The sequence below is a fragment of the Pan troglodytes genome, chromosome 6, assembly GCF_028858775.2.
Source record: "Pan troglodytes isolate AG18354 chromosome 6, NHGRI_mPanTro3-v2.0_pri, whole genome shotgun sequence".
NCBI lineage: Eukaryota > Metazoa > Chordata > Mammalia > Primates > Hominidae > Pan > Pan troglodytes.
This window is the reverse complement of record NC_072404.2, coordinates 51,588,394-51,614,447: the sequence shown is the minus strand read 5'-3', so window position 1 is coordinate 51,614,447 and position 26,054 is coordinate 51,588,394. Positions and strand designations below refer to the sequence as shown.

Below are 26,054 nucleotides of genomic sequence, written 5' to 3'. Positions count from 1 at the left end.
GGCAGTAGGTTTATTGTATTGGTTTAATCTGATATTTAATCTTCTGTATTATAGTAAGCTGAAACCAAAATTGAGACATGATTGTTTTATGTTTGTTGCTATTATTTTTGAATTTTTTTTTTTTTTTTTAAAGACAAGGTCTTGCTATGTTGCCCAACTGGCCTCAAACTCCTGAGCTCAAAGTGATCCTCCCACATGCTCCTCTCACATCATATCACTATAGGCACACACCACTGCCCCTGGTTTATTTTGAACAGTTCTTTAATTTTTAGGATATTGTTTCAAGTTACTGTCCTTATTGACAATTTTCCCACCAGTGACCCCTGTACCTTGTTCCCAGCTCTCTCTGTCATGCCCAGGCAACCAGGCTTTAGAACTTACATACCCCTTAAAAATAGGCACCAGAGAAATTGATTTGCATCTCTCTTTTGTAGTTTACCCCTCTACTCCCAAGTAATATTCCTGTTTGTGATACATTCTTTAAAAATAAAAGTAAAGAATCTTAAAGTTCTTGGCTCCCTTTTTCATTTTGGTTACCTTAAGATTTTTTTCTAAAGTGATTCCCCCTTCACTTACACCACTGAATTTTTTAAATGTATTATATAATAAATATATTTTTTACCAATAATGAGAAAATGCGTGATTTCCCCTTTCAAAATTTCAAAGTTGTTTCCGGAGAGCTCATTTTAGTTAGGCTGACATTTGTTTCTGAGGATTAAACTACAGTAAGGTAATAATATAGTACACTTCTCTGTCATGCCCTTACATTGAGTACTATGTTAGTGTTAAATCTCAAAAAAATTGATCTGAGCTGTTTTGCATTTCCCCTCCCTTGTTTTTACCCCCCAAGTTCCTGTGAAATATTTTTTGAAAAGACTAGGCTTAGTGAAAATATAATATTTGCGGTCTATTTTTTTCTTACAGTTGAAAATGGTGAACATTGTGATTTTACAGTTCTAAGAAATATGTTGATAAGGTAAGTGCAAGCAATGATGGAAATAGCATAAGATTTTCTTTCCCTAAATAAGAATTGGATAGATTTACTTTTTGCCTTCTATAAATGTAGCTAATTTAAATTTATATCTTCAGTCTAGTAATGAAGTTAGCACTACAGGTAGACGATTCTTTCTCCAAGGTTTTGAAGTCATCAGCAAAAGTTACAAAATAATTTGTGTGTCTAGGGATACATAGGAAAATTAGTCTCTTTACTTTATCGTTATACTTTGTGTTGAGGTTTATACTGAAATAACTATGGAAGGTGAAATAGAAGAGGCTCTTCTTCTTTCTTAATGTGAAAAACTTGTGAAAACTGTATAAGGGAAGGCTAGTTTTTGAGTCAAAAGCAAGAATTTGAATGTTAAAAGGTACACAACCTGGTAGCTGGTGAGTAGGGCATATTTTATGTACTGGAACATAGAGAACAAAACCAATCTTCCTATCAGGTGAGACAAAAAAAATCCCTACACTGTGTCTTGCACACCTGCTGAAAGAGAAGGAAAGCCTATGGGAGCAGGACATTGAGGCCATCCTGATTAAAGGACCAGGACTAGTAAAGAGGAGCTCTTACTAATGAATTAGAAAAGCAGCAGCAGAGAGGAAATCATGAAGAAAAAGTGTAATAGGACTAGAGATGTTAGTAGGTAAGGAACAGAAAGGGCATCAAAATGATCCTCAGTGTTTTCATCTTGAGACACATTCCTTCCTCTCCCTACCTCACTCCCTATTTCCCGCTTCTCTCTCTTGCTTCTCTACACCTTTACCACATACTCTCTTTAACCTCCAGTTTTAGATGTCTGTCTTAAGTTGATATCTATTCATTTTCGTACCTCTTACCCACTTTCCCAAAACGCAAGAATCTCTTTAGCTATGTAGAGAAAGGTAGTAACATAAATATGGATAATAATTGGAAATCATGGAATAACAAGAAGGTCATTCTCACAAGTGAGAAGTGAGGGGGAAAATTTAAGAGAGTCAAACTGCTACCTCAAGAAATACAATAGAGATGAGAGTGAATTTTGAAATGAAAGAAATTGACATGTAATTGATTTTTATTTTCAAAGGAGCAGGTGTTTTTGGTAGGAACTGCATGACAGGGTTGATTGAGCAGTTGGGGTTGCCAGGCCTCAATTAGGGGAGAAGAGCAAATGCACGAGAAGGTCATCCTCTGGGTTTTGAGAATACAACACTTCAGGCTGTGTTATGAACTATTCCCTTTCTCTTCCATTCTTAAGGTGTGATTTCAAAAGGATACCTATTAATAATATAATCTGCTGTGACAGTATATAAGTAGAGAATGTTTAATAAATACTAATTACCATTGCATTCCTCTTATTTTTAAATCTTCTATGGTACTTGCCCAGTGCTTGACATGGTGGCATTCTATAACTTTTTCTTGTGTATTTTAAAAGTATACAATCAATAATTTCCTACATACCTAAAACACTGTAGAGGGGAAAGCTAGTTACTAAGCCAGAGGCTACTTTGTTGAGATGGAGTCTCGCTCTGTTGCCCAGGCTGGAGTGCAGTGGCACGATCTTGGCTAACTGCAATCTCCACTTCCCTGCTTCAAGCAATTCTCCTGCCTCAGCCTCCCGAATAGCTGGGATTACAGGCATGTGCCACCACACCCGGCTAATTTTTGTATTTTTAGTAGAGATGGGGTTTCAGCATGTTGGCCAGGCTGGTCTCAAACTCCTGACCTCAAGTGAGCCACCAGCCTTGGCCTCCTACAGTGCTGGGATTACAGGTGTGAGCCACCACGCCCACCCAGCCCAGAGGCTACTTTGAATATTTGAAAGTTCACAGCCTGGCAGCTAGTGAGGGTCCTCCCTAGTATAAGCATTACAGAGCAAATTGACCATGCCTGCAGGAAGATTTAATACAGCAGAGCGGCAAGCCTTTTATGCCTAAAAATTCTAAAGTTATACGTATTAGAAAGATGTATATTTAATTTAGCTCATGTCTTTAAGACAAAGGCGTCTAGTGGATATTTAGTAAATACCTGAAGGAAGGAAATACAATACCAGTATTGCAGATGTCTGTAAATCCCAAGTAATTGAAATCTTCAGGTCAAAGGAATAGTGATTGCTTCTAAGAAAGAGTCAAGTTCAAAGAAGTGTTTGCTAATTAAGAGAACTGAATTACTCCAGGCAAACCAAAGAAGGCAATGGAAAGGAGGAAAACTATACAAATATTTTCAGGGTGTGGAGATGGGTGTTTCAGAAATCAAATACGGAAAGAAAACAAAAGGAGAACAGAAAGAGTTATGGTATCAGCAATGGGAAATGGAAGAGACAAATTCCTGAAACTGTGGGGAAACTGTATTGCTAATTACCAAATTATTTTGAGAATGGAGGAGTGGGATGAATCATAAAAGGTTAAAGCATATTTAATTAAATGGAAATAAAGACTTATATAACCTGAAAAAATCAGAATTATGTAGTCATATAGAAGTGAAAGTGATTTTAGTGAAAGGAAAATCATCCATTATCTAAAACATTAGATGACACTAACAAAAATAGCTTAACAATTAGTAAATTCACCTTACCTTTATTTTACACATTCATGCAAACATTTCATGTAAGTATTCTTCCTTAGAACCTTTAATGATTTTTCAGGGATGTAGTGATGATATGTAATATATAATAATTAAAATTAGGCCGGGCGCAGTGGCTCACACCTGTACTCCCAGCACTTTGGGAGGCCAAGGTGGGAGAATTGCTTGAGCTCAGGACTGGCCTGAGCAACATGGCGAAACTGCGTCTCTACTAAAAATACAAAAAATAGTTGGGCGTGGTATTGCATGCCTGTAGTCCCAGCTACTCAGGAGGCTGAGGCAGGAGGATGGTTTGAGCCTGAAAGGCAGAGGTTGTAGTGAGCTGAGATCGTACCACCACACTCCATCCAGCCTGGGCAACAGAGCAAGACTCTGTATCAAAAAAAAAGAAAGAAAAAAATTACATAAACTTTTTTAATATTGGCATAGGTGTTTATTCTTATTATTCTCCACTTAGAGAAACTGGTAACAATAATTTATTCCAAAAAGTGTTTATCATATCTCAGCTTCAATCTTGAGTTACCAATTTTGTTAAAATTCCTATTTTCTGCTATCTGCATTGGGACACAAAAGGTAATGGTGTGTTCCTTGTAAAGGGGAACTTATAGTTGAAGAGGTATGATGTCACCTGTGACATATACTTGTACCAAAAATGAATGACAACCAAGAAGAAAATGTTCATGGTTGGAATGCTTTGATGTCAAGGCTGGGACAAAGGTTTCTAAAGCAGTTGAACTCTTTGATGAGAGATTGACAAATTAGCCTGAACTGTTTAGTGTCAATCACCAGATACGCCAGGAGTAGGGAGCTGTCTGACTTGCCCTAAGTGGAGTGGTAGAGCTTTAGAAGTAACTGTTGTGGCTATAAGAGAACATGAATTTATCAAGGGACAAAGTCTGGGAGATGAGATTTTTGGAAAACTCAGACTTAGGACTAAGGGGAGTGAACTATCAGAGAATTGCATGGAAATGTCAGTACGATATGAATCAGAGTAATTGAATATCACATTTTATTCCCAAAGGGGGAGATTCAAGAAGCTGGATTGTGAAGTAACAGTAAAGGTTTTCTGGATGTAAGGAATGATAAAAACAGTACAACAATACGCTTTTTTTTTTGAGACGGAGTCTCACTCTTATACCCAGGATGGAGTGCAGTGCACGATCTTGGCTCACTGCAACCTCCACCTCCTGGGTTCAAGCGATTCTCCTGCCTCAGCCTCCCAAGTAGCTGAGATTACAGGTGTCCGCCACCACACCCAGCTGATTTTTGTATTTTTAGTAGAGATGGGGTTCCACCATGTTGGCCAGCCTGGTCTCAAACTCCTTGAGCTCAGGCAATCCACCTACCTCGGCCTCCCAAAGTTCTGTGATTACAGGCATGAGCCACCACACCCAGCCAACAATACACCTTTGTGTTTGTCTCCCAGAAGGGAGTTTTAGTAAAGTGGTGAAGATGAATGATGGCAGATATAGGAAGTTTGAGATAGAACAGATGATGGGAAGAGGGAGAACTGACAATACAGAGTATTGCCACACCGTGTGTATCCAAGAACACTGCATTGGTAAAGGATATCCATGGAGCAGCTAAGGGTATCTTCAGTGTCTTGAATAATTAAATAATGATGACATCATCCCGTATTTATTGTAGATTTATCTCATATGTATTGATTTTATATATGATGGAAATGCTGTAAGCAAAAATTTGTTTAACCAAAATACCACATTCACCTAGACAGTTTGAAGAAACAGAAATTTACTCTAAAATTCCCTAGTTTGAAAGCAACTTGATATGTCATCTGAAATGTATTATTATGTCTTAATAAAAACTCATATATTACCTTAGTAATATTGCTAAAAGGCAGTTACTTTTAGATTTTATGAGCTTCAGTAGTAGCTAATCTACACTCTCTTGTCTAGTATTTAAATAGATAATATAAAAATGAATACTCTTTCATAGAAAGGTCATCCTTCAGTTACTGCTTTGGGAGATTTGTGGGTTTTTTTTTTTCTTTTTTGAGGATTCATTTTCTTTATTTAAAAAAATGTTTTTGGCCCGTCGCGGTGGCTCACGCCTGTAATCCCAGCACTTCGGGACGCCGAGGTGGGTGGATCACAAGGTCAAGAGATTGAGACCATTCTGGCCAACATGGTGAAACCCCGTCTTTACTAAAAATAAATAAATTAGCCGGGCGTGGTGACACGCGCCTGTAGTCCCACCTACTCAGGAGGCCGAGGCAGGAAATCGCTTGAACCCAGGTGGCGGAGGTTGTAGTGAGCCAAGATTGCACCACTGCACTCCAGCCTGGCGACAGAGGGACAGAGGGAGACTCCGTCTCAAAAAAAAAAAGAACAAAGAAAAAAAATGTTTTCCCCTATGTTATTTTAGGAATCAAGCAACATGGGACGTGTTGAGGAGACAGCACAATCGGGCAGGGAGGAGGGTTGAAGAGCAGACAGGCTCGCTGGGAGAGCGGAGGACAGGGACGGGGAGAGAGGGTGGGATGGAGAGGGCATCTGAGGGGAGACGGTCAGAGGTCGACTGCTGTCTCAGGCCCTTTTTCAAAGTCATCCCAGCTCTTTGAAAGGGGCTTATTTGCCATTTAAGAGCTGTTGATGTTTCTTTAAAAATGAATCTCAGGGTGTGTCTGGGCAGCAGGCACCAGCACCAAGAGGAGGACAAACAAGGTCCCTGGGCTGAGGATCCCACTGTGGGCAAAGCCTGTAGTGCAGAGAAGTGGCGGAAAACTTAGGGCTCAAGAGGCAGACCTACAGGGAGCTGGCCATTTGCACTCACCCTTCCTATCCTAGGCAAAAGAGGGAGCGAGCTGAGGAAAAGTTAGAACTAGGCTTCTTTAAAGTAACAGATTAAGCACTATTTAATTTCTGCTCTAGACCTCAAAGGAGTTAAACCAGGCGACTTCCACCAGATTTTCTTGATTCTGTGTTTATTCCATGAGAAGCTGTGGGCTGGATCCTGTACAAGTTCTAGAACTTCGTGGAACCTGCAGAACCTATATGGGCAGTTGAAGTGAGTGGAGAAACCAGGAATCTCAAAATATCTCAATATAAAGACACCACTCCTTCCCCTCTCTTCACTGCTCCCGCAAAAGCAGGTCCTCCACGCCACTGCTGCCTACCCAGACCGCTGCACTCTCACTAATGAAGCCATTTCTTTCTTGACTTCGCTGTGCTCTTGGCCCAGTGACAACAATCAGAAATAATCCGGCACGATCAAGCCCATGCTACCCTGGACAGAGAGTAATATTTCCATCCAAGGCCTCCCTAGTGGTTTTCCCTCTCTGAGCAGCGGGGACATGGAGCAGCTGTCAAAACACCAAGGGAGGCCCAGGAAAGATGCTCATCTCCGGGGAGGAGCGGAGGGGACAGCCAGCATGTCTTCAGCCAGGAAGGGGCATGACAGCACAGGGCAGCCTGTGGGGGGCATGGCGGGGTGAGAAATCTTCCTGTGGCTGTGGAAATCTTGATAAGGTGGCGAATGTGTTGTATAGTGGCATCCTGAGGGCTGCCTGCCCTCCCAGGCACCCAGGGCAGGCAGGCAAGCTGCACGCTGTCATCGCCTAAGTCAGAGGCATTGGGCACACTTAATTACAGGGGAAGCAGAATCTGACTGCACTTTCTGTGCCAGCTGCTGAGTTCGTTTGCATCGTCATTTTTTTTTTCCTTTTTCCTACCTCAATGGAATAAATCTGAAAGATGTTTAGAGCTAGATTTTCACCAGCAGGTCTTCAGAAATGAATACAGGGATGAGGAATTTCATCCATTTATCCTTGCATTGGCTGAGCAAATATTTATTGAGTGCCTGTTGTATCCAGGTACTGTGCTTGGTGCTAGGGGGGTTCTCAGATTTGTTTTCTAAGGTGAAACAATCGGAATTTGGAGCCACCGATATTTTCCATGCTCATCACAAGGGAGAGGGGAGCTATAATATTTTGACATCACAATGAGGTAAACTGGAAGTAATCAGCCCAGAAGACACTGCCTGGTGTCTGGAAGGTGAAGATTGAGATGCAGGCTCATAGGTGGGAAGCTCTGCCTTAGATCTGGGCATTGTGATATTTCCATTAATGAGGCATAAGGTGGAAAGGTGGTGCCTGTCATCTGGGCTTGACAATCTTCTCAATGCCCTAGAAGAAAGTCTTCCCTCCTATGGCCATTTCTCTTTTTCTTTTTTTCTTTTTCTTTTAAATTATACTTTAGGTTCTAGGGTACATGTGCACAACGTGCAGGTTTGATCCATATGTATACATGTGCCATGTTGGTTTGCTGTACCCATCAACTCATCATTTACATTAGATATTTCTCCTAATGCTATCCTTCCCCCAGCCCTCCACCCCCTGACGGGCCCCGGTGTGTGATGTTCCCCGCCCTGTGTCCAAGTGATCTTATTGTTCAGTTCCCACCTATGAGTAAGAACATGTGATGTTTGGTTTTCTGTCCTTGTGATAGTTTGCTGAGAATGATGGTTTCTAGCTTCATCCATTTCCCTGCAAAGGACATGAATTCATCCTTTTTTATGGCTGCATAGTATTCCATGGTGTATATGTGCCACATTTTCTTAATCCAGTCTATCGCTGTTGGACATTTGGGTTGGTTCCAAGTCTTTGCTATTGTGAGTAGTGCCGCAATAAACATACGTGTGCATGTGTCTTTACAACAGCATGATTTATAATCCTTTGGGTATATACCCAGTAATGGGATTGATGGGTCAAATGGTATTTCTAGTTCTAGATTCTTGCGGAGTCGCCACACTGTCTTCAATGGTTGAACTAATTTACACTCCCACCAACAGTGTAAAAGCGTTCCTATTACTCCACATCCTCTCCAGCATCTGTTGTTTCCTGACTTTTTAATGTTCACCATTCTAACTGACGTGAGATGGTATCTCATTGTGGTTTTGATTTGCATTTCCCTGATGACCAGTGATGGTGAGCATTTTTTCGTGTGTCTGTTGGCTGCACAGATGTCTTCTTTTGAGAAGTGTCTGTTCATGTCCTTTGCCCATTTTTTGATGGAGTTGTTTGTTTTTTTCTTGTAAATTTGTTTGAGTTCTTTGTAGATTCTGGATATTAGCCCTTTGTCAGATGGGTAGATTGCAAAAAATTTCTCCCATTCTGTAGGTTGCCTGTTCACTCTGATGGTAGTTTCTTTTGCCGTGCAGAAGCTCTTTAGTTTAATTAGATCCCATTTGTCTATTTTGGCTTTTGTTGCCATTGCTTTTGTTGTTTTAGTCATGAAGTCCTTGCTATGGGTCTCAAAATCTCTATGGAATCTAAATTTGGTGTCAAGTTAGCTTATTTTTTATTCTACTTTGGGTGTAAATGAAAGCAGATGAATGCCACCTTCCTTAACAATAGTCTTTTGTTCATTTTAAATCTGAAATTTTTGTTTTGGTAACATTTTGAATGTATATTAAAGCTTTTTTCAGCTTTTCCCCCCTAGCTATTAATAGAAGCAAACTCTTGCCGTTTGTTTATGACAGAACACACGCAGGACTTGAAAGATGTTACTAATAATGTCCACTACGAGAACTATGGAATCAGAAAACTGGCAGCTGTGACTTATCATGGAGTTGATAACAAGAAGAATAAAGGGCAGCTCACTAAGTAAGTATATATTTTTTTCTCCAAAAAAAGGTATTCTTTCTGTAGTCAATAATCATATTGTTTCATTTTCATTAAATTTCTCCTGGCTACTCAGTAGAAAATTTGGATAATATTCTCTATGCATAACAGCATAAATTTATATTGTTATGCTTTGTTAATAGTAGAAGCTTTTTTGAATGAACCATTTTGATAGAGTTTTCACTTACAGATTGTGTGGAAACAAAGGACAGGCTTTAAGAAAAGGAATATTTAGATGAATTTATTCTTGGTTACCTTCTCTATTCCTATTCCAGGGAGTAAATTAGCTGGAGTTTCAGTTTCTTCTTTTGGTTGTTAGACTGGTGTAAGTGACTACGAAGTGTGTAGCTTTGCCCTGTTGAGCTTATATCTCAAGCTGTGGTGGTTTCATGTTGGGGTCAAAAAAAGAGATGTGTGAGGAAGCTGGTAACCATGTCTGTGCCCTACTTTTTAAAAATTTGTCATTATTGAAGATCACAATTACATCATATGTCACTTAGCAATGGGGATACATTCTGGGAAATGTGTCATTGGGCTATTTCATCATTCTGTAAACATGATTGAGTGTACCTACATAAACCTAGATGGTAGAGCCTTCTGCACACCTAGGTTATGTGGTCTAGCTATCGCTTGTAGGCTGTAAACCTATACAGCATGTTACTGTACTGAATGTTATAGACAGTTGTAACATAATGTTAAGTATTTGTGTATCTAAACATAGAAAAGGTGCAGTAAAAATACAGTGTAAAAGATTACAAATGGTATATCTGTATAGGGCACTTGGTGTGAATGGAGCTTGCAGGACTGGAAGTTGCTCTGGATGAGTCAGTGAGTGAGCGGTGAGTGAATGTGAAGGCCTAGGACATTACTGTACACTACTGTGGACTTTATGAACACTGTACACTTAGGCTATACTAAATTTACTTTCTAAATTTGTCTTTAGTAATCTTATTTTGCTGTAACTTTTATAATAACTTAAATTTTAAAAAACTTTTTGATTCTTTTGTAGTAACACTTAGCTTAAAACACAAACACATGAACAGATGTACAAAAATATTATCTTTATAATCTTTATACCATAAGCTTTTTTCTATTTTAAAAGTTCTTTCTTTTTTCACTTAAAACTTTTTTTTGTTAAAAACGAAGACATAAACTTACACATTAGCCTAGGCCTATTCAGGGTCAAGATCATCAAAATGCTACTGGGCAGTAGGAATTTTTCAGTTCCTATGGGCCACCATCATATATGCAGTCCCTTGTTGACTGAAATATCATTATGCAGTGCATAGCTGTATTACGAAACCATTTTAAATAATGTGCATTTGTAGCTCAGTGTTATCTACCATTAGACAATAATCCTGACGGATCAACTATATAAATACATAATACAAGTTCTCAAAGTAGCTATGGTGTTTTCCGTAGTGGTTAACATGCTTTATCATGGAATAGAAAAATGTCCCTTCTTAAATATTTAAAATACAAGATTCTGTTTGAGGTAAGCCTCAATACATGAACAAAAGGAAGGCTTTTTATCTCTTTTTTAGCCAAATGTTTATTGAGCAACTTTGGCACAAAAATTTAAGGATCCATCATAGTGAATATTGTTCATAAAATCCTAATTCACTTTAAACTCATTCTCATTAATGATGAACGTTTTAGCTCATTAAAAGAAACACATACACAAAGCTACTGATGATTTTGTATATTAAAAGAATATACAAAATATACAAAAAATATATGTACTTATACAATATTTTTTTAAAACATTTGTTATGTTGTCGATATAAGGAACTGTTTAATTGTTCCCATGTCTCAAATGTAAGGCTTTTTAAAGTGGTGCTGTTGGATGCAGGTAAGATAATTCAGAGAAAAATAGTAAACTTTACAGTATCATTAGGTTTTTTTCCGCATATACAAAATTCTGTGTGGATACGTGAGTTAAACTATATCCCAGGTGAAAACATAAATAGTAGAATTCTACTGGAAATATATCTCTTAAAGAGAGGAATCATACCATACTTTGTCTATGCGAATAAGAAAAGAAATGTTTGCATTGCTAAGAAGCAAATTGCCCCAGGAGCTAGCGTAATATTTTATTTTATGTTAATAATAAGTAGAACAATAAACATTTGAGAAGATCAAGCCAACTAGGGAATGGCTGTAATTGGAATAGATATTTGATATGATTTGATAAATTAGATTGTTACTACTTCATTGAATAACACATACTGAATCTGAAAGAAATCGCTTAGAAGTTTATCTATTGGTTGTATCTTACATTGTCTTGAAAATGTTAGCAATTTCAAAAAATATTTTTGTTAAATTTTTCTTTAAAAGTCATTAACAACTTATGGTGCTTTAGCTGATGTAAGGTGCTTTTCCTCATAGCTCAGTACATATCCATGAATAACTGAAAAGAAAGACTAATGTTTAAATAAGTGAAGTAAGCAGGTATGAGTTAGGCTTCTGTTAATCTTCTTTTTGTATTGCTCTCATGCGACTCTCCATAGCAATGTATTCTTTAACAGTGGTAGTGGGGAGGGGTTGAGAGTTGCAAGAATTTTGGAATGGAACATGAACCTATTGAAAATTTATAGTTAAATTGATCTTTGGCAATGTATGCTTCACAAAGTGCTAATCACACTTTGGTTTTAGAATATAAGCTAAACTTTTTAAAGATGTTAGACATTGAATAGTAAAATACATTCATGCGCCACATAACGATGTTTTGGTCAATGACTGACTGTATATACGACAAGATCCCATAATATTATAATGTCTATACCATAGAGCCTAAGTGTGTAGTAGGTTATACTATCTACAGTCGTGTAAGTACACTCTGTGTTGTTCACACAATGACAAATGAATTTCTCTGAATGTATCCCCATTGTTAAGCAGTGCGTGACTGTAGATCAATTTATCTTATATTTAAATTTTCTGAGGTAGTTTTGGGCAAACTGTAGAGGCTATTGAAACATGAAATAAAAATAAAAATTAAAAATATATGCGTAGATGTCTGAAAATGTGCCTTTCTGTTAATAGCCCTGGAACAATTCTATTTTAGAGGGACTTAAAACAAGAATTAGATGTGTTGTTTAAATCTGAAGAATAGCTGAACTTGTCCAGTCAGCTATAATTTGTCTCAAGGTTAGATCTGGAGAAGTGGATGCTGTTCTTAGCAGCTATCCAGTAATTACCTGTTTCTGACAAAGAACGTATGGAGCCATCAAAGTACTTCTTAATTCCTTAGAGAATGTATCTTGCATCCCTTATGGAGGGTAGTGGGTGGCTGAAAGCCACAGAAAGGGTAGCCTTTCAAATCAAAGGAAATTCAGCAAGGGTCTGTAAAGGAAAGGGGAGAAGAGTTGGTCATATCAGATTGCTGATCTCTTAAAGGAAGTGATTCCCAATAAGAGGAGGGCCATCTTGTTAAACTTCCTTCTTGAACTTTTATCTGCCTCCTTTTTTCTTGATCTTCATTGTACCTTTTACTTAAAATCACATTTGATTGGTGACTCTTTTTCAGAACTGATGTGTATCATTGGTACCAATTGTGACAATAGATACCTTGCTCCAAGTTGGGGCACACCCTAGTCTCTCTTTCCCTTAACGTTAATTTATTTTTCTGTTCTCCATAGCCTTTTCCATCAGTCATCTTGGGAAAACTTTATAAGTAAATGACTAAAAATACAGGTTCCAAAGGCAAATCCTCAGAATTCTTCATACAAGAGTTTCATTGATCTAAATAGAAATAAAGACAATTTTCTGAAAATTTCAAGTTGTTTTAAAAAATTAAACTTATTTATTTATATCTTTTACTCTTTATTCAAGTGTCCTTTCATAAAATTATAATGATAGTAGTTGGAGTTTTGTTTATGTTTGGTTTTAATACTCTTACTTGGCAAAACAAGATGTTGGCAACCATTATTACTTAAAATTTTTGGAAATTTTTATTGATCTTTCAAATGATTTAAGTGAAATTCCTTTGGAAAATTTGGCACATAGTGACCTACTATCCACTGGAGCGAAAAAGTATGTAAATCTACTTGCTTAATGTATTCTTTAGGAAAGACAACCACACATAATTTAAATGAAACATGATTGTTTTTTATTATACTCCAAGGGTGGGTCACGTGTAATGCAGCAAAGTAGAACTTGACTAGGTCATCCTTATGTGGTGGCTGTAATTCTCTTATTAGTCACATGAAGGGGTGTGGCTTGCAGGAATTTTAACCTTATAAAGACAACCCTAGAAGGAGCTAAATCTTTGGGGATTTAGTTTCATATTCGGGTTATGTTGTAACCATTTACTTTTGCTTGTTTTACTAGGCTTTTTTCATTTCTTTGGGTTTTTAATTTCGCTGATAGGTTTATAAGCTTTACTACTACATGTGTGTGGGTAAGAGTTTCCTATTTAAAAGCAGGCAGGCAATGATATAATTTAAATGGTTTTTCCAGCTGTTTAATAAAAGGTTTTACTTGGAAAAAAATAGTAAATGTGAAGACAAAAAGTGATCTCCGTATATTTTCTGCCTTGTAAGCATAATTTTTTGTTTCGATTTTCTAAAAATTAATAAAGATGTCTAGAAGTGAGGCGTTAATTTAAAAATTAAAAATGTGAAATATTTTTACTGGTGAGAGACTTCAAAAAATTCATTTTAAATATGCATGAACATTTTTTCACAGTATTTGAGTATGTTTGGTCAGATTATTTTTATAAGCCTAAAAACTTACAGAATCTTAACTGTTAAATAGTGCACATTTCTTTTAGAAAGTACACACATTTAGCAGGTTTAGAACTTTGAACAGACTTTCAGAAGATAATGGCACAGCATATTTATTTTCATAGTGATTTAGTGTAATGATTACGAACATAATTTGGGAAATAAATTAGCTTTAGCGAATTTTACTGTACATTTTTTATTTACGGCACATACCTTCATAATTTAATTGTGAAAGCTACGCATTTGCCTTTAATTGAAGCTTTTAGCATGCTTTACTTTTAATGTGCTAAATTGCTAATTTTTGTTCCTTTAGATATGATACAGTTGAAGGCATGTAAGGCGGGGAATTGTTTTTCCAAAGACATAGTAGTTTTACTATACAGGGATTTTTAATACTTAAATTTTGAATTTAAAAGAAGTTTTTTTTTCCCTTCGAGATGGAGCCCTGCTCTGTCACCCAGCCTGGAGTGCAGTGGCACGATCTTGGCTCACTGCAACTTTTGCCTCCTGGGTTCAAGCAATTCTCCTGCCTCAGCCTCCCAAGTAGCTGGGATTACAGGTGTGCACCAGCACATCTGGCTAATTTTTGTATTTTTAGTAGAGATGAGGTTTCACCATGTTGTCCAGGCTGGTTTTGAACTCCTGACCTTGTGATCTGGCGGCCTTGGCCTCCCAAAGTGCTGGGATTACAGGCGTGAGCCACTGTGCCTGGCCTAAAAGAAGATTTTGAAACATCATTGCATGTTTTCTCTGCAGTCTCTTATTTTCCCCTTGTAGTTATTTAAATAATAATTTAGGTAGCAAAATTACCTGCTCCTTCCCAAGGATAAAGTAAAATAAACATTTTATAGATGAGTTATATAAGTAGGAGTAGATATTTAATTATATCTGATTTCTAATTTAATGTATTTACAATCACAATTATGTTGTTGAATAATCTTAAGTTGCTTAAATATACATATTCGGTTACTTAAGATTAGCAATTAATCGTTTTTAGATTATTTCTTTTCTAGAGCCTAAAAAAGATTTGTGGGGTGTTAGGGGACAGTGGGAATTACAGACTCTTTGAAAATGTAACAAAAGCTTTGGACCCTTTCACTGGAAGAATGCTGGCAAACACATTTGGTATGCTGTTTCAGGGCAGTCGCTGACACTGTGTGTGCTCAGGAGATCAGAGGCAACTATATTAAAAAACACCTGCCATTAATATGAGGAATATATTATTAAGAAGGATCTCATCAACTTTTAACCAAAAAAACAAAAAAAGATATTTACACTTGAAAATGTATTTCAGCCGACTCCACTTTTTTTTTTTTTTTTTTGGAGATGGAATCTCGCTCTGTCGCCCGGGCTGTAGTGCAGTGGCATGATCTCCGCTCACTGCAAGCTCCGCGTCCCGGGTGCCACCACGCCCAGCTAGTTTTTTGTATTTTTAGCAGAGACGGGGTTTCACTGTGTTAGCCAGGATGGTCTCGATCTCCTGACCTCATGATCCAACCGCCTTGGCCTCCCAAAGTGCTGGGATTACAGGCGTGAGCCACGGCGCCCGGCCTCAGCTGACTCGCTTTTAAAATGCAGGTTCTTGTTCTAAGTTAATATGTCTGGTTACTTTCATTTTCAGAACTTTTGATCCATTGCTTAATTGGAAAAGTATATGGCAGGTTTGCATGTAGAAGTAAGTTTTCTTTCAGTGAAGAAATATCCTTGAGTTAAATAACATTTTATTCTAATTTACGCAATTGCGAAAACATATCATCTTAATTAAGAAAAACTGGTAGCCAGTATGCTGTCTTTTTTGTTTTGTTTTTAACATTTTCACTCTAGCTCTCTTGCCTGCTTCCTTTATAGAAAAGATTGCTATGATGGTCAGAAATATTTAGCTAAATAAGGAGAAAAGACACCATAATAAGAGTGTGTCAAATCAGGGTTAAAATGACCAGCCTTAAAGTTATGGGTGAAATCCAAGGTCTGGTTTTTGTTTTTAAGCCATGAGTTAATTCTTTTCTTAAAATTAGTGTATTACAATAAAATTTACCCATTTAAAATATAAACCTTAATGGTCAAAGCCTGTTTTTATGGAGACAAAACAAGCATGCTTTATTAACAAATTCAAAGAAGGATCTACCTCATTTAATTTGTCCCAGGGTATTGAATAATTTTCAGAGACTCTCAAAGCAAAGAGCCCACTTCTCTTTCTGCTCCTGGGCTGAAAGCATTAGGTACTTTGGTATTCTCTTGTGTCTCTGTGAGTAAGTATATTGGCCTTAACATAAATTCCACCTGTAAATATATCTCAGTGTGAAAAATTTTGAACACAATTGTCCAAAGAGATTTGAGTCCATGGACTTTAACATCAACAGAGTGAACATTTTTTTTTATTTAACTATGCTTATGTGTATATTCTGGCATTTTAAAAAATATTTGCTTCTGATTATCTCTAAAGTATGTGTGTGTGTTTTAAATCATTGAATTTAAGACTGAAATATTTAAGTGGAATTATTATTTTTTTTTTTTTGAGACGGAGTCTCTCTCTGTCACCCAGGCTGGAGTGCAGTGGCGTGATCTCGGCTCACTGCAAGTTCCACTTCCCAGGTTCATGCCATTCTCCTGCTTCAGCCTCCCGAACAGATGGGTCTACAGGCGCCCGCCACCATGCCCAGCTAATTTTTTGTATTTTTTTTTTTCAGTAGAGACGGTGTTTCACCATGTTAGCCAGGATGGTCTTGATCTCCTGACCTCGTGATCCACCCACCTCGGCCTCCCAAAGTGCTGGGATTACAGGCATGAGCCACCACGCCCGGCCAAGTGGAATGAATTTTCAAGAGCATTGAAGTTACCGTAAGGGGCCTAGAAATACTCTGTATACCTAAATAGTGCTCTAGGTATTGACTAGTAGTGATTTCCAGCATATCAGTTCAGTTACCAAAATCAATAATAATATTGTTCATTTTTGTGGTGTTAGTAGCTGTCTTAGAAGAGATTGTAACACTTGAAATTTTGGTAAAACTAAAAATACTCTACATACATTAACTTCATTACTCATTTTCTGTTTTTCATGTTAAAATGTTGTTTAAAGAACAAAATTAAACGATTTTCTTCTGATATTTTATTCTGTGAATGTATTTTGGGAATTTGTTCCCCCATTTTCCTTCTACACTTTATTTGCTATGTCATCATCCTTAGATTTGATATGTATTAGGTTTAGAGAATATCTTTGCTTTTTACATTTTTTTCATAAGTTTTATATATGAAATATCATGGAAAGAAGTTCTAGGTTATAAATATATTAATAATGGCATATATACATTTATAGCATCTCTGTTTTCATCAAACTGTTTCATAGTTCTATTATAATTTTTATTCACAGACATTTAATGATTACCCTTCATATTCATGACAGGAGCCCTCTGGCACAAATGGAAGAAGAAAGAAGGGAGCAAGTAGCTAAAATTAAGAAGATGGAGATGGAGATGGAGCAGGTGTTTGAGATGAAGGTCAAAGAAAAAGTTCAAAAACTGAAGGACTCTGAAGCTGAGGTAATCAGTCCAATATTCCAGCTCTTAGCAGACATTGTGTTCCTTTTTAAATAGTATCTTCAGTAAAATTTATAGATAATATAACCTTCTTATACATATTTTTTAAAAATTAATACCTTAGCATAACAAAATGGAGAAATTTCTACAAGCAAGCACTGTTTACAATAAAATAATATAGACTTCAATACATAAGTGCTTGGACATAGTGTATTAGGTAGGACAGCATAATAGAGTACTTACAATGAATTATTAAAGTTATAATGAACAAGTGTGAGTTGGGAAAAATAAAATTATAAGCCATTCCATACAGGTGGCATAAGAACACTAAAAATGAGAGTTTGGGGTGGATGTATGCACAAAAACTAGTGTTAGGATAATAATAATTGACCAGACTTATTTGTGTATGAATGAAAAAGAGGGAAATAACCTTTATTGAACTAAAGACATGCCTGGATAAATTACACACAGTTAAAGGAGAGAAAATTAGGGAATGTGATATTTTTGCTAACAGGTTGGGCCTTCTTTATTTATAATGTAGTGTCAAGGAAACTCCTAGCGTCGCAACATTGGGCAGGGTAATGACAAAACATCCCAGCAGACATATCTACTATCTTGAAACCCTTCTAGATGTCGAGTTATACATTTAGTTTCTATTAATCAAAAAGACCTTGCAGACATTTCCTTCAGTAGGTGGCAAGAAAGAAAAGATGGAGAAAATGATAAACTTAACATAAGAATCCATAGAGCAGTAGTTTGATAGATATCTGAGAATAGTAGGAAAAAAATTGGGTAATCCCAAAATAAATCAGTGATTTCAGTATGAAGTTTTCTCAACATAAATCTGCTATAATTAAAAATTACAGGCCTTCGGGAAGTGTCGAGTCCGGGACGCCCAGCGCGGGCCGGAGCAGGGGGAAGGGAAGCGCAGCTCGGTCCGCGTGGGTGGAGGGGACGTGAAGCCGCCCTGAGGTGATGGTCGAGGAAGGGCTCTACGGCTCCCAAGCTAGGCCAAATGCCTCCGGCGGCCGCGCCCGGGCGCCCCTTCCCCTGTGGGGCAACCCTAGCCGGGGACGCGTGAACCACCTCCGTAGCTGCCCCACCAGCACCCCCAGCCATGCGCCCCTGCACCATGCAGCTGCCCTGCGCATGGAGCCGCGAGGGACAGCAGGCCCAGCCCTCAGCACCACCTGCCTGCCAGGAGGTTCGGGAAACTGGCGCCGCAGCGGAGAGGGCATTGGTCCAACGCCTCCCCCGGGGCTCAGCTGCGGACCCCCAGGCATAGGCACCCATGACCCTTCTGTGTTGTTTGTCTTTGTATAGTCTGCAGATGTGGATCCTGACTCCTGAGAGAAGTAGCTCACCGTGAGGAAGCTGCCTTTGCTTTTATCGATTTGCAAATCAAAGAAGGGGGACATATTGGGAGAAGGCCCCCCAAAATCTGGCCATAAACTGGCCACAAAACTGGCCATAAAATCTCTGCAGCACTGTGACATGCTCATGATGGCCATAACGCCCACGCTGGAAGGTTTTGGGTTTACCGGAATGAAGGCAAGGAACACCTGGCCTGCCCAGGGCAGAAAACCACTTGAAGGCATTCTTAAACCACAAACAGTAGCATGAGCGATCTGTGCCTTAAGGGCATGTTCCTGCTGCAGATAACTAGCCAGACCCACCCCTTTATTTCAGGCCATCCCTTCATTTCCCATAAGGGATACTTTTAGTTAATTGAATATCTATAGAAACAATGCTAATGACTGGTTTGCTGTTAATAAATACGTGGGTAAATCTCTGTTCGGGGCTCTCAGCTCTGAAGGCTGTGAGACCCCTGATTTCCCACTTTACACCTCTATATTTCTGTGTGTGTGTCTTTAATTCCTCTAGCACCACTGGGTTAGGGTCTCCCCGACTGAGCTGGTCTCGGCACTTCTCTTTGCCTTGAAAGCAGGTACAGCGGACCTTCCTGGCATCAGAAAAAGGCCTCCAGAAAAAGAGACACAGGTACTAGCAATTCCAAATTATCCAGAGCCCTTCTAAGTTGTAAGATCTGAAGGAAATGTCTGCCATCTATATTCTCAGCCACACTTAGTTTCTTAATCTGCAAGATGGAATTAATAATATTACTTACTTTATGATGCTGTTGCAGAAATTCACTGAGTTGCTACACGCCAAACACTGAGAACCCAGCTGGGCATATAATAAGCATTCTATTGCATGGCATTATTGCCATCATTTTTACTTCTATTACTGCTACTGCTTGTAACTGCTTGTAACTGTTTGTGCTTTTTTGATATGAAAGTCCACCATCAGGGAGCACTGTAGTGGAAAAGGTATTAGGCCAGGCATAGCCTTTAGTTCTCTGGCCTTGGGTCCTTCATCTGTGATATTCAATTAACAATACCTAGCCAGTAGGGGTGTTAAAGATTAAATAAATGTGAGAATGTGCCTGTTGCTTAATCTTCCTCAAAGGGTTATGGACTTTCAGAGCCAGAAGAAGGTCATCTCTCCTTTGCTTCTCGTATGCTGGGATCTGCCACATCAATGGCAACAGCTGGGCCTCCAGAATTTGCTCCAGGGTGTTTGGAAGTCCTGACACCCCCCTGATCTTCTCTGTAACATGCACACTTTGACCTGTGTCAGTTTACTGGAACCACATCAGGCTGGCCCTCTTCCTAGGACAAAATTCTTTCTTTTTCTCATTCTTTCTTTTTCTTTCTTTCTCTTTCTTTCTTTTTCTTTCTTTCTGTTTCTTTCTGTTTCTTTCTCTTTCTTGTCTTTCCTTTCTTTCTCTTTCTTTCTTTTCCTTCCTTCCTTCCTTCCTTCCTTCCTTCCTTCCTTCCCTTTTCTTTTCTTTCTACTGTGACATGATCTTGGCTCACTGCAATCTCTCTCTCCTGGGTTCAAGTGATTCTACTGCCTCAGCCTCCAAAGTAGCTGGGATTACAGGTTTGTACCACCATGCCCGGCTAATTTTTTGTATTTTTAGTGGAGACAGTGTTTCACCATGTTGGCCAGGCTGGTCTCCATCACCTGATCTCAGGTGATCCACCCACCTCAGCCTCCCAAAGTGCTGGGACTACAGGCATGAGCCATCATGCCTGGCTGAGAGACAGTTAAGTTATACTTTAAATGATAATAGGCCTCCCCCAAAACTCAGCTGCTTTTGTAAAGCTAATGGGAGGCCATCAGGCTGGGGGCAAGGAGGAGAGCCCGGATCCTGCTAAGGTGCAGACATAAACGAGTATCAGCCATTATTCTGGAGGTTGTAAGATATGCACCTTCCCCAATTACCCCTGCAATCACACCATTATTGTAGATTGGCCCTTAGAGTATCTTTTCAGGTTTTTTGGCATGTCTGACACTCATGGCTCTACTTGGACCCACCAACCCTGCTCCTATGGCTCCACCCAGAAGCCATTCAGCCTAGAGGACAGCTCTGACCCCCCTGTGATTTCATACAATCAGCAGCAAGTAACTGTTACCTCACCGTCCCCACCCCTTCCGCCAGACTGCCTTTGAAAAACCTCTAACCTGTGAGCACGAGATGATTCCAGAACAAACTCTGTCTCCCATGTGGCATGACCAGCCTTGGGTCTCTTAAACTCTTTCTCCACTATAATGCCATGGTCTTTATGCAGCAGGCAGGAAGAATTCAGGTGGTTATAATTCTGTATGCTTTTTGAATATTTTTCTACTGGGCTATTGCTCTCTTCATAATGCTTTTTTTAACTTCTCTCTATAAGGAACTGATTTCATCTGAAATTGAAGAGACAATCAGAGAAAAACTATAGACCACTCATGATGGTTGTTATATGTGCTTGGCTGGGCCATGGGTCCCAGTGTTTGGTGAAACACAGCGGCAGATGTCCCTGTGAGTAGATGTTGCCTTGAAGGTATCTTTTAGATGCGATGAACATTTGTCATCAGTAGACTTTGAGTAAGGCAGATAGCCCGTCACAATGTGGATGGGCCTTATCCAGTTAGTTGAAGGCCTTTGAAAAAGACTGAGATCCCAAACGAAGAAGGAATTCTGCCTCCAGACAGCCTTCCAACTCAAGTAGCAACATAACCTCCTCCCTGCGGCTCTAGCCTGCTGGCCTTTCCTATAGACTTCAGACTTGCCAGCCCCACAATCATGTAAGCCAATTCCTTAAAATAAATTCTCTGTCCTGTTTTTGCCCCTTCTCTCTTTCCGACAGCACACACATGCCCTCTTGGTTCTGTTTCTTTGAAGAACCCCAGGAAAACACACAAAGGAAAAACAACTCCATAGACAGAAGATTCTTCAATGACAACAATGGAAGCCATCTTCACCATTCAACTAAACTTGAATGGGATATTATCAAACTTAAAAAAAAAATTATCAACTGATCGTGTAATCAGTTTCATCTTTTAAGACAGGAAATGAAATAAAGTATTTACAGATGAATGTAAAATGAACTTACCATTGCATCCTGAGCTACAGTAACTTCTGAGAGACCAAAAAAGCAATACTGTCTCAGCAAGATATTCTAAGATACAAGAAAGGCTAGTAAAATGGAGAGTCTATATTACATTTTAAATATTATCTAAAATGTAATTGTGAGATTCAAAAAAGCACAAGATGAAAACACTGGATAGGAATAGCATATAATGGGCTGAGCACGGGGGCTCACACTTGTAATCCCAGCACTTTGGGAGGCCGAGGCAGGTGGATCACCTGAGCTCAGGAGTTCCAGACCAGCCTGGCCAACATGGTGAAACCCCGTCTCTACTGAACATACAAAAATCAGCCTGGCGTGGTGGCATGCACCTGTAATCCCAGCTACTTGGGAGGCTGAGGCAGGAGAATGGCTTGAACCTAGGACGCGGAGGTTGTAGTGAGCTGAGATTGCGCCACTGCACTCCAGCGTGGGCAACAGAGCCAGACTCTGTCTAAAAAAAAAAAGAAGAAGAAGAATAGAATAGTATGTAATGGGGGGATAACAGTTCATGTGTGGTTTAGTCTAAATGGTGTCACGTAGTATTTAAGACTTTGAATAATAAAACTTCCCCCAGAAGTTATGTGAAACAGGCAGGAATGTCTTCAAAACATCCACATAACCATTTATTTTTCAACCGAAAAGGCCACAGAGTTTAGTCAAGCAATTTTTTTCCTTTATTTTTGTTAAATAAGATTCCAGAAAGTATAGTGCAAACACTCAGTAGAAAAGTTGCAATTAAGAAATGTACATTCACATTTAACATTTCAGTCCATTCACTTTTTTTAAAATAAAAATAGGACAAATTATTCAATTACTTGTCTCAATTTAACAATCTTGAAAAAGACTGGAAGGTACTCTACAGTGTTCAGTTGACATAAAAATAGACCCGTATTGATCATACAAATCTATCATGAGAAGTTACCCAGTGAGAGTGAGTTATTGTAATTCTGAATGTACTCATCGTGTTTCTCACTTCTACAGAAGCATCCTCAGTGAGTTGTATTGTGCGAGAAAATGACACCCTTGCCCACATCACTCTCCATTCCATAGAGGGACACAACCCTATCATCTAGCCAAACCCAGAAGAACGCAGGCGCTTACACAACTTTTCTTGGACAGTCGAGAAAATCCAAAAGTGGGCTTTGGGCTTACCTTAAATAGGAATGGAATGTACCACTACGAGATGGTCATCATAATAAGGACATTGTTGTTTGAGCGGGGGGTGTGCAATCAGTATAAATGAGGATGGCGGAGGAAGAGGAGTGGTGACTGAAGGGAGGTGGTGCATAATAAGTGCACGAGCTACACAAAGCTCAGGCTCCACGGGCCTCGCCTTGGCTCCCAGGGATGCTCTGCAGCCAGCGGGCGGATGACCTGAGGTCGGGCCTGGGCCTGTCCCTTTGTGCATGCAGCGTGATTTCAAATTCAAACTAAGTTCCACACCATTAGGAGTTTTCACGGCATGCAGTTCCAGAGTGCAAATGGCTTGCATATGTGCAGTTTTTACAGGTGGAAGGCAAGACCATCCATCTCTCCCACACTGGGCGTGCCTCCTAGTGGACAGTTGTATGCAAGAGGCGGTGATGGGCTCCCTCAGGATCCCCCAATGTGGGAATGGTCCCCTGAGACTTGTGCTTCATGTGCCTGGGGCCCAGAGTTGGGTGGGGGGTTGCTGGTGGGAGGTGAGAAACAAGTTCTGGCTGCCGTCGGGCCAGCTTCCCACTGCCCTCACCTGGGAGGTGGATGCCCACAGGCAGGATGCTCTGGGCTACTGTTGCACAGTCCTGCACGAGATATTTATTCAGCCCACAAGATTTAATAGATCTCTTGGGAGTTCATCTAGGCTATTATGTCTGTTTAAACATTAATTCTCAATAAGTGCCTGAAAGCTCTTTTGAAAGCAACCTATCTGAAGGTCTGAACCGCCCGGTACCAGCAGGAACCAATGCCCAGGAGAGGGTCAGAGCACATGTGCTCTGGTGGTTGTCAAATCTCTCACCATCCATCATAAGCCCTCTGAACTCCTGCTGAAATCGGCCCTTTGAACATCCTCTAACCCCTGGGAAGGCACCCGGACCCACCTTTACCTCACCAGCAGCATATGACAATAACATTAAATGGCTCTACAGCAGAGGAAGATGAAAGTAAAAGTAGCAAATCCAACCAATGGCCTTCCCATAGCTCACAGAACTCCTGAGCAGAAGCTGAGCAGGGAAGAAATGGTGTGTAGTTTCAGGGTGTCTGGAGGTGCCACCATTTCTCCCCATTTGATGTCAGAGAGGCTTTACAAAAGAATAAGGCAACAGCTCTTAAGGAGATTCTGTATATTTGAAATTAGACGCAATGACAGGTTTCGCTCAAATATAGTTTTAGAATATAGTCTGATATGACAAAGTAGGGATTTTTAAAGCCTAACATTTTATTTCCTTGCTGGGGATCAGTTAGTAAAGAAGGAGGAATTCCTCTTACCCAAGAGGAATTGCATTGCTTTAATTTAGCAATGTGAGGTAAGGCCTGCCGGTGCCAGGGAGGACTTAGGCACCTGCTCTGAGGGCGGGCAGTTGGAGCGAGTCTCACCCATTGCGGGCACAGCCTTGGCTGCATTCAGAACCCACCTGCTGAGGTGGCCCCTCCACCACTTGGGCACTAGCATGTGGATGAGCTAGAGTTCTCCATCAAAACCAACACCAATCTTGCAGATGTTGCTGTTAGCAAAGAGGCACTAAACGTAATGGAAAACACAAGGGCTTGGAACTGGATAGAGCAGGAATGGAACCCTGGTCCTGCCTCTCAGGGCTGTGTGACTTTACTCAAGTCCCCAACCTCTCTGGGCCTCAGATTCTTCACTGTCAACATAAGGAGTATAATAATACCTCCCTCCATGGGCTGTTTGAAGTAGAGAGTGAGGTGAAGCACACAGAAGGTGCATAGTTACTGTAAAGCCCGACTTAGATACCAGTGATGAGTGTTTCCTTTATTTGTGGTCACGGCAAAAGACCCATGGAGACTGTGGTAACCAGGTGGGAGAGCGACAAGTGCCCTTCGCCTGTGGTTATCGGTGTATTAATAGAACATATTGAATCTGGTGACGGGTAGAAGGAAACTCACTAATTTCACAAAGAATGAAGGAGTTGTGCCTAAAATGAGTGACCCCTGTCAGGTACAAAAACACAGCATTAGGCCAGGTGGCTACCACTGTGGTCGATTTTCTGATTTCTTTCTTCCTTTTTTTTTTTTTTGAGACAGAGTCTTGCTCTGTCGCCCAGGCTGGAGTGCAATGGTGCAATCTCGGCTCACTGCAACCTCCGCCTCCCGGGTTCAAGCGATTCTCCCACCTTAGCCTCCCATGTAGCTGGGACTACAGGCTCCCGCCAACATGCCCAGCTAATTTTTTTTTGTATTTTTAGTAGAGACGGGGTTTCACCATGTTGACCAGGCTGGTCTTGAGCTCCTGACCTCAATGGATCCACCCGCCTCCGCCTCCCAAAGTGCTGGGCTTACAGGCATGAGCCACTGCACCCGGCCTGATTTTCTGATTTCAAAGATGTTTTTGCCAGTCCATTGTGAAGCACAACCCAAGAAGGTCACCGGTCTATTGTTGCTCTTCCACTGCACAGCTGAGAGAGAATGAAGCTGACAGACACTCAGCTGGGAAGGCCTGGCCTCCAAATTGGCTCCTGGTAACTGGAGGGAGCTGGAGGGCCGAATTCCTGCAGCGGTCACCGCCCTGAGGCTCTCTCTACAGCCTCTGCACACCGAGAACCCAAAAGGAAAAAATAAGTAACCAAACCAAAGAAAATGGAACCTAGTTAGTGCCTCAATGCCCCTGGACTTCAGTGCTGATGTAGTAGATGATAAAGTTGACTTGATGTCTGAGATGCTGCTGCCCCTGCCCAGACCTTCTCCTCTAATAACAAGGATTTTCTGAGGGAAATCACATCAGGGCATTTGGGGATGGTTCCCCAAATGCCCTGCATGGCAGTTATCTGACTGTATTCAAATTTAATTTTGTTCCTCATATGAATCCCATGAACAAATGATTTTCATTTGGCTTATGCTATGCAACACACAGATGTGCATGACATACACGACAGAAACACGTGTTCACACATGTAATGCAGGCACACACATGGATTT

General features: G+C 40.0%; 1 protein-coding gene across 1 annotated transcript in view; it reads left to right on the top strand.

The window, feature by feature from the left end:
- Positions 1-19,305, top strand: part of LOC741228 (septin-7-like) — a 42,392-nt gene extending 23,087 nt beyond the window's left edge. The window contains exons 9-13 of the mRNA XM_063815919.1: positions 925-976; positions 9,056-9,179; positions 16,609-16,759; positions 17,322-17,457; positions 18,321-19,305. The gene's annotated coding sequence lies outside the window, so the exon portion shown is untranslated. The remainder of the gene's footprint in view (positions 1-924; positions 977-9,055; positions 9,180-16,608; positions 16,760-17,321; positions 17,458-18,320) is intronic.
- Positions 19,306-26,054: the final 6,749 nt, after the last annotated feature.